Below are 14,340 nucleotides of genomic sequence, written 5' to 3' on the forward strand. Positions count from 1 at the left end.
TTTGTTTTCCAAGAGATGAACAATGTCTGTATTTTCATGGTCTTATATAAGATTTATAAGGGATTGGAGTAGATCTTTCTTTTGGGGTGGATTTTACTGTAGGGAATGAATGGAGGCTATCATGAGACTTACTCCTCCCTCTGGTGTGGTCAGTTAGGTGACATTGGCTTGTCACACTTGTTTTGTCATTTACAAAACTCTTACTAGAGCACACATCGTGCCTGTTGATATCTAAACATAAGAATACGTGTCTGTATTTGAATGTCATTAAAGGAACATTTTCTGAAGGCTTGAAGGTTTACCTATGTTTGGTTAGACAATCTTCTCGTGTGTATGCGTCTGTGTGGGTTGTCCAAATTGAATTCCATTGAACAGTTAATACTGTGCTATGGTAGGCAAGGAGCACCAGTGAAAAGATATTTAAAATGCCCCAAACGGGAAACAGTTTAGGGAGAAGTGCTCAACCTAAACTTTCTAGAAAACGTAGTAGAAGTGACATGAAGATCACAAAACATACATCTTACAGTCTCACTTAGTGACTGGAAAATAGCATCTGAAACATCTCAGAGTTGCCATGTGGTTCATACATGATTTGCATAATTAACTTGACGATGCCCTCTCTTAATAAATCCAATTTGGAATTCAATTGTGCATTATATTAAATACATATTTGCATATTTTAAGCATGTGGGTTTTAATGAAATCACTCTCTTAATGTTGTGAGTTTGTTGTTTAGAGAGAAATGCAAAGCAAGGAATTTCTGAAAGAGAATCAGCAACGCAGGCTTAGTTTCAGAACGTTCAAAATCAAAAAAGCAAAGTGATATTTTGATGTTTTGTCCACAATTCCTGATCTGTTTTCTGTGCAACATACACCACGCTTCCAGTATCTTGTTTTATTAACCTCCTCTTAGATCTAAACTGCTTCAGTATTTCCTTATTGTTTTTATTCAATTCTGAGACTTTATGTTCTAGCTGCCGGCAAATCAGTGCCATAACTTTGCTCCTATACAGTGAACTACTTCATTTCAGACTGTGTTCTGTGATTGCTATCATGATTTTTATGATCGGTGTGAAATGGAGCATGAAGCAAATGCGATATTACTAAAAAAGGTCTCATTCCATTCTGGTAAATTTAAATATATATGAATATAGTCTGTGGAATGTATTTGCTTCATAATTGTTTTAATCGCAGGTTGCCTGATCCGAGTGCTTTTTAGCATTTTGTACCCAGTCTTCTATTAGCTGATCAGATAAGGCCACAGCAGGAGGTCAAAACAGAACTGATAGCTTGAATGACATGCTGCCTGAACTTATAATTTTTCAGCCTTCTGTATTCTGTCACATGCACGCGCGCACAGCCCCTCCCAATCTTTGCTTTTTTTCATGGTGAACTCCTGCAGGAGCAACAAAGATACAAAGATGAAAGCAGGTTTTGTCTTTGGAGGCACTGAGAAGCTGAAAACTGACTGTGCCGTGTGGTTTATTTTTTTTCCTTTCCTGTAGAAAAATTGGCAGGCTGTGTATGCCTAGTTTCTAACTTTCCATGTTGTTGGAAAAAAAAGAATTAAAATCTCATCTGGTGGAAATCAGCATGAGATTTAGCAGATCTAGCAGTCACAGCCTCAGAAGAAATTGGTTTACGTCCAAACAGAATTTCTGGTATTTCAGTTGCAGAATCTAACTTTTCGCTCCCTTTTTATTCTCTCCCACCCTCAGCATGCTGCAGCTTGTATTTGTGCCTAAAAGACAAGTGAGAACATTGAAGATAAACCACGTAAATGATAGAATTGTGTTATATTAAACTACTTTTATTTGCTTTTTTATTTACTATTATGCTTTACATGAGAGAGACTCTCCAAAGATGGGATTGATAATACTGAGAAAACAGCAAGTCTGTTGTGTAGGCTTAAGTGCTACAACAATAAATTGACTTTGGGAAGGAAATAAAATTAAATGATAAGTTCAGTTGCTTCAGACTTTGAAGATCTAGAAAATGAAGTTAAGCTGCACACTCCTATAACTCCAATCGTTTGTTTTCTAAAAGCTGGCAGTGACATAAAGGGGTTATATGCTTCCCTGGTATCCAGTGCAGATACGGATCTCTTCTATTTCACCCTCTTTATCTGGCTCAAGGAAGTGGGCTAATGGGTATGGTGTGCAGCATCGTGTTTGGTTTCTATCCTGCTCGTCGAAGGGAGGGCAGAGCGACCGTCTTGTGACAGGACTGCCAGCAGTTAGGTGGGAGATGAGTGAGATATGTGAGTTTAAGGATGGGTAATGAGCACAGAATTAGATGACACGTACATATGGGTGCAAGTGTTGGCAAACCTGGCTGGTTGTAGGGCTTTTTCCTGGGAAACAGCCTTTGATTTCATTTTGGGAAGAGTGTAGACAGCTGATGTTCAGAACAATTTAAATGCAAGGTACAAACGTGTGCCCAGTCAGAAAAGTAAAACAAAAGTTGTGCGACCTTCAGTCGGTATTTTCCATTTTGGAAGTTGTGTTTTTGCATTTGTTCTGTTTTTCTGAACTTCAAGCTTGAGAAGAGGAACAAATTCTGTGGAACACTTGCTGTACTGCACGAGTACAGCTTCACGCTGTTGAATTTCCTAGATGATGATGATAATTATTATTATTTTAATTAACAGTGTATTTGTTCTTTGTAACACTGTTACAAAGTTAGTTCCCTGGGATTTCTCAAATTGTGTGCAACATGGTAGCTGGGTACCAGGCTGAAAGTTCTTAGGAGAGATTTTGAAGGCAAATGCAAATACAGCACAAGTATTTGATGAATGTGGTGTTTGATAGCTCTTGCCCAACAGTAATGAACGGCAAGCAAAAACTGGAAGGAAATCAGAGTCCATATTTCATTCTCAAACATGCTTCTCAAATGCTTGTTGCCTTTCAGAAAGGTTTTTGGGAGACTCTGGATCGGTTATACTTAACCCAATTTACTGAACTCTCCCAAACTGTATTCTAGATTTAAAAAATGTATTTTGGAATGCCTATAAGAGCTGACATTAAGGCTTCAGTGAGACCAATAATCTCTATAATTCTCTCAAGTAACTTAAAAGTACAACCTGAAGTGCTGCTAATGAAAATGGTAATTGCCAACAACAGATCTCATTGTAGGATTACAAGAATTTTGTATGTCTTCCTGCTTTTTCTTTTAAAAGGTTTCAGTGGAGAATGTGTTGAATGTCCTTAGAGAAAACTACTGGAATAAATGTGTGCTGTGGGCTTTTTGGAAAAATGGGTTGTAGGCTGATCTGGAATAGTTAATTGTCTTTCACCTTTGAAAAATCACATTTCCTTCCAACTGTGTTACGTAGGCTACTGTAAGTCCTGACATTTGCTAGCCTAGACCAAGAAAGTGAAATTTAATTAGTGTGGATGTGTTGAACTAGTTGCTCATCTCAAAAACATTGTTAAGAATATCGACTGGCTGACAGTTCAGAATACTGCTGAAAATGAACATTAAGCCAGAATTTTCTTGGTTGATTTTTTTTTTTTCCAAATACCCCCTACTAGGAAAAGAAAATGAATAATTTGACCGGCATGCCACCTCATATTTATTTTTGTAGATATTCTCAGTTGGCTATGAATTCCCTTTTGAAGAAAGTACGTATGAATAAATGCATGCATTTTCCACAAAAGCTGACGTGCTGCACGAATGCCGTTCGGTTTGTTTGAAGTGGGAGGCTGTTTCTGTGCACAACTGAGATTGCATCTGCCTGTCAGTCAGTGCAACCATGATTTTCAAGTATGGGACATCAATTTCTTTGTCTTGAAATAAAACTCACTATAGTTCAAAAAGATGTTCCCTAAGTACACCATTAAGTACAAAAAAAAATGTAGTTTTTCCCATTGTTAAAAACATTTCCAGTCCTAGCATTTTTGTAGAGAATAATGTGCATGCTCGTAAGGGTTAAGGCATACTGTCAAGAGACGTGCTGTATATTTCCCTAAATTTCTTTGGCATCCATGATTTTTTTACAATCAAGCAAGTACCATCCTACTTGTAAGCCAGTAGAACTTGGACTGCAAAGTGGCAGGCACAAAGTACTTATGTTTATACATACATTTTATCAATCTGGTAGCCTTCTGTGATGGTTTAACAATGGCAAGTGTAGAGTCCTACACCTGGGAAGAAAACCACATGCATCAGTATGAGTTAGAGGCTGACCTGCTGGAGATGAGCTCTGCAGAGAAGGACCTGGGTGTTCTGTTGGACAACAGGTTGGCCCTGAGCCAGCAGTGTGTCCCTGTGGACAAGAAGGCCAATGGTATCCTGGGGTGCATTTAAAAGAGTGTGGCCAGCATTTTGAGGGAGGTGATCCTCCCCCTCTACTCTGCTCTGGTGACACCACATCTGGAGTACTGTGTCCAGTTCTGGGCTCCTCTGTTCAAGAAAGAAAACTTGTAGAGAGAATTCAGCAGAGGGCTACAAATATGATGAGGGGCTTGTAGCATCTCCTGTATAAGGAAAGGCTGAGTAACCTGGGACTGTTTAACCTGGAGAAGAGAAGACTGAGAGGGAATCATCGTAGAATCATAGAATGGTTTGGGTTGGAAAGGACCTTTAAGATCATCTAACTCGAAACCCCTGCTATAGGCAGGGACACCTCCATCTAGACCAGGTTGCTCACAGCCCCATCCAGCCTGGCCTTGAATGCTTCCAGGGAGGGGGCATCCACAGCCTCGCTGGACAACCTGTTCCAGTGTCTCAGCACCCTCACAAGAAAGAATTTCTTCCTAATATCTAGTCTAAATCTACCGTCTTCCAGTTTAAAACCATTTCCCCTCATCCTGCTGCTACCTGCCCTTATAAAAAGTCCCTCCCCATCTTTCCTGTAGGCCCCCTTCGGGTACTGGAAGGCCGCTATGAGGTCTCCCCACAGCCTTCTCTTCTGGAGGCTGAAGAGCCCCATCTCTCTCATTCTGTCCTCATAGGGGGAGTGCTCCAGCCCTCTCATCATCTTCATCGCCCTTCTGTGGACCTGCTTCAACAGCTCCATGTCCTTCTTGTGTTGGGGGCCCCAGAACTGGATGTTGTACTCCAGATGGGTCTCACGAGAGCAGAGGGAATCCTATCACTACTTCTAAATACCTCAAGGGAGGTGGGAGTCAAGTGGATGGGGCTGGGCTCTTCTCAGTGGTGCCCAGTGACAAATTAAAGGGCAATGGGCACGAACTGGAACACAGGGAGCTCCATATGAACTTGAGGAAAAACTTTGAGGGTGCTGGAGCACTGGAACAGGCTGCCCAGAGAGGTTATGGAGTCTTCTTCTTTGGTGATATTCAAAAACTGCCTGAGCGCTTTCATGTGTAATGTGCTGTAGGGAAACTCCTTTAGCAGAGGGGTTGGACTCTATGATCTCCACAGGCTCCTTCCAACCTCTACGATTTTGTGATTTTTTTCAGACTTTTTGGAATAGAGTAAAGAAGAGAAGCAAGTAAGAAAAACACGGTTAAAGTGAGATGTGTTCGGCAGCATAGAGGAGTGGTTATTTCTTGCTTCAGAGATCGTTTTGTTGGTTTGCTATGTAACTGCTTTGTGATCTTAGACTCTTTTCTATGTCTCTTTTCCCTTCCATTTTTGTCTTTTGCTGTTCTTACAAGTGCTATTCTGAGATTGGATTTTAATAGATCTGTTATATTACCATGCTATTTTGTGCAGTTTTATGAAACAGTTATAATTTTGGTTGCTGCTTCTGGCCATTATAAAAATGCTAACAAATAAGGAATAAACTACTGTTTGCAATGCAAAAGATATTTTATCATATTTCTCTTAAACCCACATAGTCAACATATCCTTCTTGCCCCGTTGTTTTCAGCTTCTGCTAGCCAGAATGAAAAGAAAAAGAAGAATAAAAAATTAAGCCTGGAACTTTTTTCCCCCAATATACTTCCTTGCTTATTAGTCATATTAATTATGGAAATAGGATACTCTTAAATTTTGCATGAATAGTCATTGGATCTCAGTTTCCTTCCTCTTGCAAATGCATGGAGACACAGGATGAAGAAAGTGGACTTCCTTGCTGGATAACTTACTGTTCTCCTTTTCTTCTGCCTTAAAATGGCATTGTTACAGTGCAACATGAAATTTGCCTTCTTTCTGTCTTTTAAGCACCATCAATTCCAGGTGACAGATGCACCTACCTTTCTCAGGAGTTGCAATTGTGCAATGAGGTGCTGCTGGGAGCTGTCATGCTCTTTTATAGCAGGCACGTGGGATGTTTCCTGTGATTTCTGGGGAGGCACATTGCTGAGAGGAAGCTGTCTGGAAGGTCATTTTCAAAAAGAGTAGAGATACTTAGGGGTGTGTATTTAAGAAGGGGCTTATGGCAAATATTGAATGGATTTTTCCTTATCCACAGGCGTAAGAAATCCAGAATTGCAGTTGAGGAGCTCTCATTGTCCTGTTTCTCTAATACAGGCTTTATATAGTAAAATTCCTCTTTGTCTGATTACCCTGCTCCTTTTCTCCTGCTATCACAGGCATTGCATTTAAGAGCATATCTACTTTGCCTTTGTGGTAATTAGCCAAAAAGCTATCTGCTGAAAGGGGCAAGACTAAAAATAGTGACTCTGGAATATGTTCCAGCTCCAATCCCAGCCAGTTTCTTCAGACCGAAAAAAGTCATGTTCAGTACCAGCACCAGAAGTCCTCAGTGCTTGTGTTTCCAGCAAACTAAATGTCAGTGACACAGATTCCAGCTCTTGAAACCAAAGCCTGTGGTGTCAGCAGTGCTGGAGGTCTTTCTACCCTACTGCTGCCGGGCCTACAGTATTTATAAAGGCATCTCTTCCACTAAGGTGTTTTCTTGATTTCAAAGAGGTTCTTCTTTAGTATTGACTGGGATTATCCTTCCTCTTCCTGAGTCTTAAGCAGCACCAGACCCTTCTTTTCAGCTACTTTTCCATTTGTAGTGTGGCTGTCACACTATAATGGGTGAAAACCTCTGAAAGAGAGTGCAGGTTTAGCTGTCGTGACTTACCTTGTGTTACTAGCCATACTAACCTTCTGGTTTTTCTGTTTACCATCATGCTTGGCCCTGTCAGAGAAAGTGAGATAGCTCACTGGTGTATAGAAAGCCATTTCTACGTCAGAGTTCAGATGTTAATTGTGGGTTCCTCTGGTGCAGAGCAGAGCTCAGGGAGGCTCGTGGATCTCTCCCTAGCCGCTATGCCAGATGCTATAGTCATGCTGAACACTGCGGGTGTTCTGGGCTCTGCAAAACTGCTTTGGCAGCCACCAGCCTGACGAGCTCAAATTTACACAATATGTAGAATGTCAGCACCACAGTACATCTTCTATTTTTAAGCAACTTTGTTCGCGTACTACTGATGATATTTGCAATTTGGGGAAGATCAGTATACTAGTATCGTCCAACAGCCACCCTGCTGCCAAAGAGCTCCAAAAATTGTATGATCTCAGTGAGTACTAAAAGTTATCCTTGTGCTAACTCACCAAGTGGCAAGCTCTTTTGGTGACGTATTGATTTCCTGGCTTATTGAAATATTTCTGAGATTTTTGACACTGTAAAAACACTAAAACTGTCTGGAGGGTGACATGGTGCATATGCTTCCCTCCAAATAGCACTTGTTATTTGGGATATAGCCAAGTTCAGAACAAGTTCATAGACGACAAACCATCCATCCTCCATTCCTGGTTCTTTTCTTCAGGAGTGTCTGTCTGTAGAACTCCAGTGCCTCTCAAACTGGGGTTCCCTGTGAGCAGTGAGTGATTTCATTCCTCAAGACTTGGGCAAAATTCCAGCAGGAGCTTAACAGCTAGACTGCCGTAGGGCAGCTACAGCACCGAGTGCGCAAATGAGGTATCTCCTGTGCTCCTCACAGGCTCTGTGGGTGGAAGAGATCACAGCTTTAGAAATTAACTGCATTACATTTGATGGGAGAGTCCATCATCCTCTAGATACCTCAGATGCAAGATTCTGAAGCATCAGTCACTATACAGGAAACATTTTACAAAAAGAGAATGTTGTTCTGCCACCTGCCAGTGCCCCAGTCTGGGACATTTTTTAAATGTCTGCGGAACTGAATTCAAATGAACACCGTATTTGAAACGATATTTTATCAACAGAATGTGACTTACCTGCCAGTGTTAGTGATGTACAAGTCATAAAATTATTCCTTAGGTGTGGGTCTGCACTGACTTTGAAGTTTGCAAATTGCTTTGTGTTTCTTTGGTGAAATACATTTATTAAGTGGACCTTGTAAACAATGATCATACAGTTATTTGTTATGATCTGTTACAATATTTCTGGCAGGCTGTTGCATGCTTTGTTTGCAGCCAGTGGTTTTGGCCAAGATTTAATCATTGCCAGTTCAGTACCCGTGATGTTTCACTGGAAATTCTGCTCTATGCGATAAGCTGGTACAATCAGTGGAGCTGAACACATACTCATCTGCAGTGCTTAGATAGAGCTATTACAAAGCTGGCCAAAGGTATGTTTGCTGCGCAGTGTCCATATGAAGCCACTGTGGGACTGGGATGCTTTATCCATCCCTGAGGAAGGAACTGGAAGCTTTTCCTGAGCTTCCGTTATGCCATGATTGCCATGAGTCATGAACACTGCTTTAAAAAAAAAAAAAAGAGCATAAAAGCACTGTGGGCTCTCTGCTCTCTGCTGTCCAGCTCTTTCCTTTCCTGCTGCCTGTGGAGCTGAGCCATTTTTTTGCTAACTACTCTGTAATCAGTAAGGTTTAGGATCAGTGTTACTTTGCATTACAGTTCTACTTGAGGTTGTTCTTGGATCATACAATTGTCTCCTGTAGCACACATGTCTGTAGGTCACTCCAAAAGTAATGTCTCCTGTTCATTTCTGTGGAATATACAGCAGATGCAAAGAGCATGGTAACACTGATAGAGAAAATTCTCATCTACAAAAATGTTTCAACAGAGCCACCACCATTAGCTATGCTTTTTGGCAGCGACAAACAGGAGCCTGGACGCTGTGCTCATAAAAATCTGCATGGCCATCTAGAACGTGGCTTGTCCTCCACATCATTGTTTCCACTGCTGGAACGTACCATGCATCACCTCACTGTGCTCACATCCACTGGTTGGTCTCCATAAACATTCAGCAAGCATCAGTGAATGTCCGTGGATGCCATTTTTTCTGCATAAGGGAATTCAGTGACACACCTTTGCTCCATCTGCACTTTCATGTCAAACACTATTTTGTCAGACTGCCCCTCTGCTGCCATCTGTCACATGACAACAAATTTAATGGAATATTGGTGGGAATGTTCAATCTCTATTGCCATGCCACCAACACCTGCCTCTGATGTTGTCAGCCCACGTAATAAAATAGAAGGCATTACTATTGGAATAACTTACATAAGAATAAATAATGCCAGAGATAACAAACTTCCAGCTTTATTAAGGTATTAGTCCAAGCATCCTGGCACACATTTCACAGAATCCTTTCTGCTGGAAGTGCAAAAAGCCCTGCAAAAAATTAACAGGTACAGCACCATCTTTCAGGTCCCAGGCATTCTGAAACAGTAATTGAGAGAAGTGTGAACAGCCTCCTTCGCTCAGTCCTAGCCAAAGTTAACACCAATTCAGTGTCTGTGTTAGATCTTTGAATGCTTCAGTATTTTTGCAGAAATATCTGGCTAACCCTTTTTTAATGCTGGTGGCAGAATGAGGAGGAACTGTACCCTGCAACATGTAATACAAATTTGAATTACTGTCCTGCTGTTCCTTCAGACTATGTGTGTGCTTGAGTGCTGACTGAGACCCTGCCAAAGAGGAAGATAAAAGAAGAAATAGTAATGAATTAAGAAAAGAGACAGCTCACCCAAGAGCTTTCTTCTGCTCCTTCTGCTCTTGGAGTATGTTCAATTCTGAGGCTTTGTACAGAGCTCCCATTAATGGATACAAAAATTTGGGATTTTACAGGATTCAGGATTCCAGTCTGCAGGCTGTGGAGACAAATGGACATCTATCCTCCTGCAGAATCAGTTGAACTATGTTAATTCAGGTCAGAATAAGGCAGAAAGGTGACAAAAGCTTCAATGTAAGCAAACTAATTGTAAAAAAAATACGCCAGTACAAGAACTTAACTTCTCACAGGTCCACTCTTTTTAGTCCCTAGACCATCACAACTACAGCCATGTGACCACTTCCAGTTTAAGAACAGAGAGAGATGAGAAAATTGTGAAGTCATTTTTGATGCGGTTTGGTTGGAGCTAGAAGCAATGCCAAGCTTATTTTTATCAGTTCTTGTCTTGTTTCTGAAAAAAGGAAAAGAAGAGATCCTATTTCTCTAGTTCTCCAAAAGTGTTAACTACAGCTCTATTTCTGAGGTTAGGAGGAAGCCCAATGTTCAAAACCTGGTGTAAGGCAGAATGTTATCTGCATTGTGGTTCATTTTTCCATCTGGGAAACAGACAGGAGAAATGAGAACACAAAAATATTCATGGCCAGATTTCTCTGTGTAAAAAAAGGAAGAAACTCCCAGCTTTCAGGAATATATTTTGAATTGAGAAGTCATCTTGAAAGAAAAATTTCACTGTATTGTAAGTGTAGGTGGGAGCATGAAAATGTATGATAAAAATAGCAGACTACATGAAAATCAACACTGGAGATGTTATATGCTAATATCTGAGAGAGAAATTTATCTAATACTTTACAATAAGGAAAAAAAAACCCTCAAGTTGTATTTCAAATTATTGATTTATTTTGAATTCTAATTTCAACTCAGACATTGGCTCTTGTTGTTGACTTCGGGAGCTATGGAGAAGAGTCAGGATTGTCTAGCTACTTTACAGTTGGTGTTCCATGTTGAAAAGGGAGACTTCAGGTCTTTCTCAGAAGTAAAATGCAGAAAATCAGTAACACATCTTAAAATTTTGTATCTGTGATCAAATTGCTTAGAGCACTCTGAAGTGGCTATATTGGAGAATGACCTCCTAGCTGATTTTCAAAGCAAGTGGGTGTTTTTGTAGGCTCTTGTAAAGCCTTCATGGATGCAGCAAGCTGAGAATTCCCGTACATGGTATTTTTGGTATCATGAGTAAGAAGTGATTTCTGTAGATTGACAAAATAGATATATCTTCATGAAACTGAAGAAGATTAACTTGTTTATATTGTGTAAAATAAGCTGCCCTTCAGGTAGGTAGTTTTATTCAGCACTGCTTAATGATTCTCTTACTATACCTAATATCTTCAGAAATACACATTTCAAATGATGTCTTCAGTGTCACTTGCTCTTGGTTGTTATCAGCGTGATGCAGTAGCAGCATCTGTCTATGGGAGTGAAATTTATGATAAAATCCAGCTAATTAAATCTCTACCAGATTTATATTCACACGTCAGGTGAAACTGAATCATACAAATATTTCTTATTACATTGTGGCAAAGTTAAAGAGTCTGTTGTCATTTCAAACCACGTAGCAAATGTTAAATAGACACCTAAACTCTTTTTTTCCTATCTTTCTAGCACAAATTGAAAGTAATATAAAATTCCCTTTATTACTGTGACGTAGACCAGAAAAGCTGTTCTGGGTAACTAAAAAGAAACATCTACAGCACAGTTAACACTGCTGTGTAATAGAGTAGGAGTAATGGTGTAGGTTTTATAAATTCATGCCTAAATCACCTGAACCGAGTGGTAGATTGTGAGTCTTCTTTTCTTTTTAAACTCTTTTTACCTCTATTTTGTGTTAGTAGATAAATATCCAATACAGTGTCCATTCTAGGTGGAGGATGCTTCTCACGAACTACTAGTTTGTGTCACCTGAGCAAAGGCAAAGTTAGCAAGTGGTTCATTCAGTTTCAAGCCAGTTTATTATAAACAAACAGGATAATTTTCCTTTTTTGTCTGTCCTGAGCACTTAGAACTGCGTGGTGTGGCACTGAAAGAATTATCTATTAATACTTCCTTTTGTTGTTAAACAAACAAAACTCTGAATGTCACTTTTTTGTACTCTGTGGAGAGTGTTTATTACATAACAGTAGTAAAAAATATTTTCTTACATTGTATTAACCTGTATGTTAGGCTAGTAATGTTAGCTTGGTTAGTCTTACTTTAGTAGGTAATTTATGTTAGCGCTAGTGTGCATGTGGTGATTGTTGTTTATGAGCATGCCTAAGAACCAGTGCGTGTGGAAAATGAATAGTGTTTTTGAATATTCAGTGAAGTACACTAGTTGCTGTGTAGCTGGTATCTGTAATCAGAGTGGTCTGAACATAGATTGGAATATGGGGATTCTTCAGTTTCATTACTTACTTCTTATAACCTAAGAGGTTTTTCTGTTACACACCTGTTTGCATTTACAAGTGTGCATTGTACAACTGAAAGAGAGGTTTCTCATTCTTTAACTAGCTAAGCATCTAATTTGTGGAAGTATAGAAGCTGGCAAAAGGGGGCATAGGATGAAATTCTGGGGAAATAAATAGGATTGTATTTTTAACTTCTGTGTGTACTGGGACTTCTGATGGATAAAGGAAATCAAAATCTGTGAAGGTTGCTTGAAAAGCAGCTGCCTGGCCTAAACAGAATCACAGAATTGCAGGGGTTGGAAGGGACCTAAAGAGATCATCAAGTCCAAGCCCCTGCTAAAGCAGGTACCCTACAATAAGTCACACAGGTAGGCATCCAGATGGGTCTTGAATGTCTCCATAGAAGGAGACTCCACAGCCTCTCTGGGCAGCCTGTTCCAGGGCTCCGTCACCCTTGCCATAAAGAAGTTCTTCTGCATGTTTGTATGGAACTTCCTATGTTCAAGTTTTAGGCCATCACTCGTTGTCCTATTGCTTTGCATCACAGAGAAGAGCCTGGCCTCATTCATTTGCCTCCCACCTCCCTTCAGATATTTATAAACATTAATCAGATCCTATCCTCAGTCTTCTTTTCCCCAGGCTGAACAGACCCACGTTACTCAGCCTTTCCTCACAGGGGACGTGCTCCAGGCTCTTTATCATCTTTGTGGCCCTCCACTAGACTCCTCCTAGGAGATTCTGGTTTTTTTTTGAACCGGGGAGCCCAGAACTAGGCTCAGTATTCTAAACGTGTCCTCACCAGGGCAGAGTAGAGGGGAGGATCATTTTCCTTGACCTGCTGGCCACACTCTTTGTAATGCACCCTAGAATACCGTTGGCTTTTTTGTCCACAAGGGCACACTGCCAGCTCATGGCCAACCTGTTGCCCACCAGAAAACCCAGGTCCTTCTCTGCAGGCATCCTCTCCAGCTGGTAAACAGGGTGCAGATATTCATCTAAACTGATGAGTGTAAAGCTAGTAAGTTACGGACTAATCTGCTGATACTATTTTCCAAAAAACCTTTTCAAACTGAATGGATAAAATACATATATATATTAATATAAGTAAGCAAAAAAGACTGTAAAACATCATGTAAGGGATCACAGGTAAAGTGTTACCAACCTTAGTGAAATCGTTGTTTTAGAAATAGATACACAAGTTAGGAAATAAAATGGCATGCAGTTTTTATTTGTGGTCAGTAAATTCGGATGAATTTATGCACCTCACTTACTTCTTGGTCCCTGAACATCTGGATGAGGGTGGACCAAGGCCCTTGAAAACAATAACCTCTCTTATAGAGGAATGCAGCCAAATTAAACATCAGTAATTAGTGGTGTGTTCCAATCTGTACACAGGCAGCTGTATGACTGGTGATGTGTAAATATTGCAGAAAGGGACATGAGTAATGAAAACAAGGAAGTGCCTAATTATGCATGAAGTAATTTGGAGTTGCATAGATTATAGATAGATCAATTTCAGAAACTAATGGGTGAAGTACAGGAGTCCTATATATCATCCAGAGAAGATGAATAGGATTTATAACTGTATTTGTCCAAGCCTTGCGTATGCAATCATCTTAATACAAGAACAAACATAGGGTTTGAGCCTGGGCTTCAGGAGACCTGGTGAATGCAAAGTATATTTAGTAGAAATATCCAAAAATTGCTAAAAAGCACACAAATTCTTACTGAGTTCAGAAAGACGAGTATCTTTTTTAGTGGTAAGGAAAAATCTTGTTATGCAATCAGCTTGGATGCCTACTTGGGCCTTTGGATATATTTGTACGTCTATATAAAAAGTGAATCATGCACAAGACAAAATTTAAAAGGCAAGGATTAAATTTGAATTTACTGCTGTGTTGCACCAATTAAGTGCTTTTTACAAGGTTTTAGGGCCAGAACTCTAAACCCTGTGAAATCAGGGAGGAAGACGTCCATCGATGGCAGCAGGTGTTTTGTCCAACCCTTTCATGGTGGTACAGTCATATGCCTTAGCTGTCATTTGTGGTCGTACCTTGCTGTTTTCTCACTGCTCTGCCT

The 14,340-nt window shown here is 40.2% G+C and overlaps 1 protein-coding gene across 1 annotated transcript in view; it reads left to right on the forward strand.

Annotated features, from left to right (window-relative positions):
* Positions 1-14,340, forward strand: part of GTF2F2 (general transcription factor IIF subunit 2) — a gene marked incomplete at its 5' end in the record, with an annotated part of 93,379 nt that overhangs the window by 41,669 nt on the left and 37,370 nt on the right. The window lies entirely within an intron of this gene.

This window comes from Numida meleagris, chromosome 1 (genome assembly GCF_002078875.1).
Source record: "Numida meleagris isolate 19003 breed g44 Domestic line chromosome 1, NumMel1.0, whole genome shotgun sequence".
Taxonomy (NCBI): Eukaryota; Metazoa; Chordata; class Aves; order Galliformes; family Numididae; genus Numida; species Numida meleagris.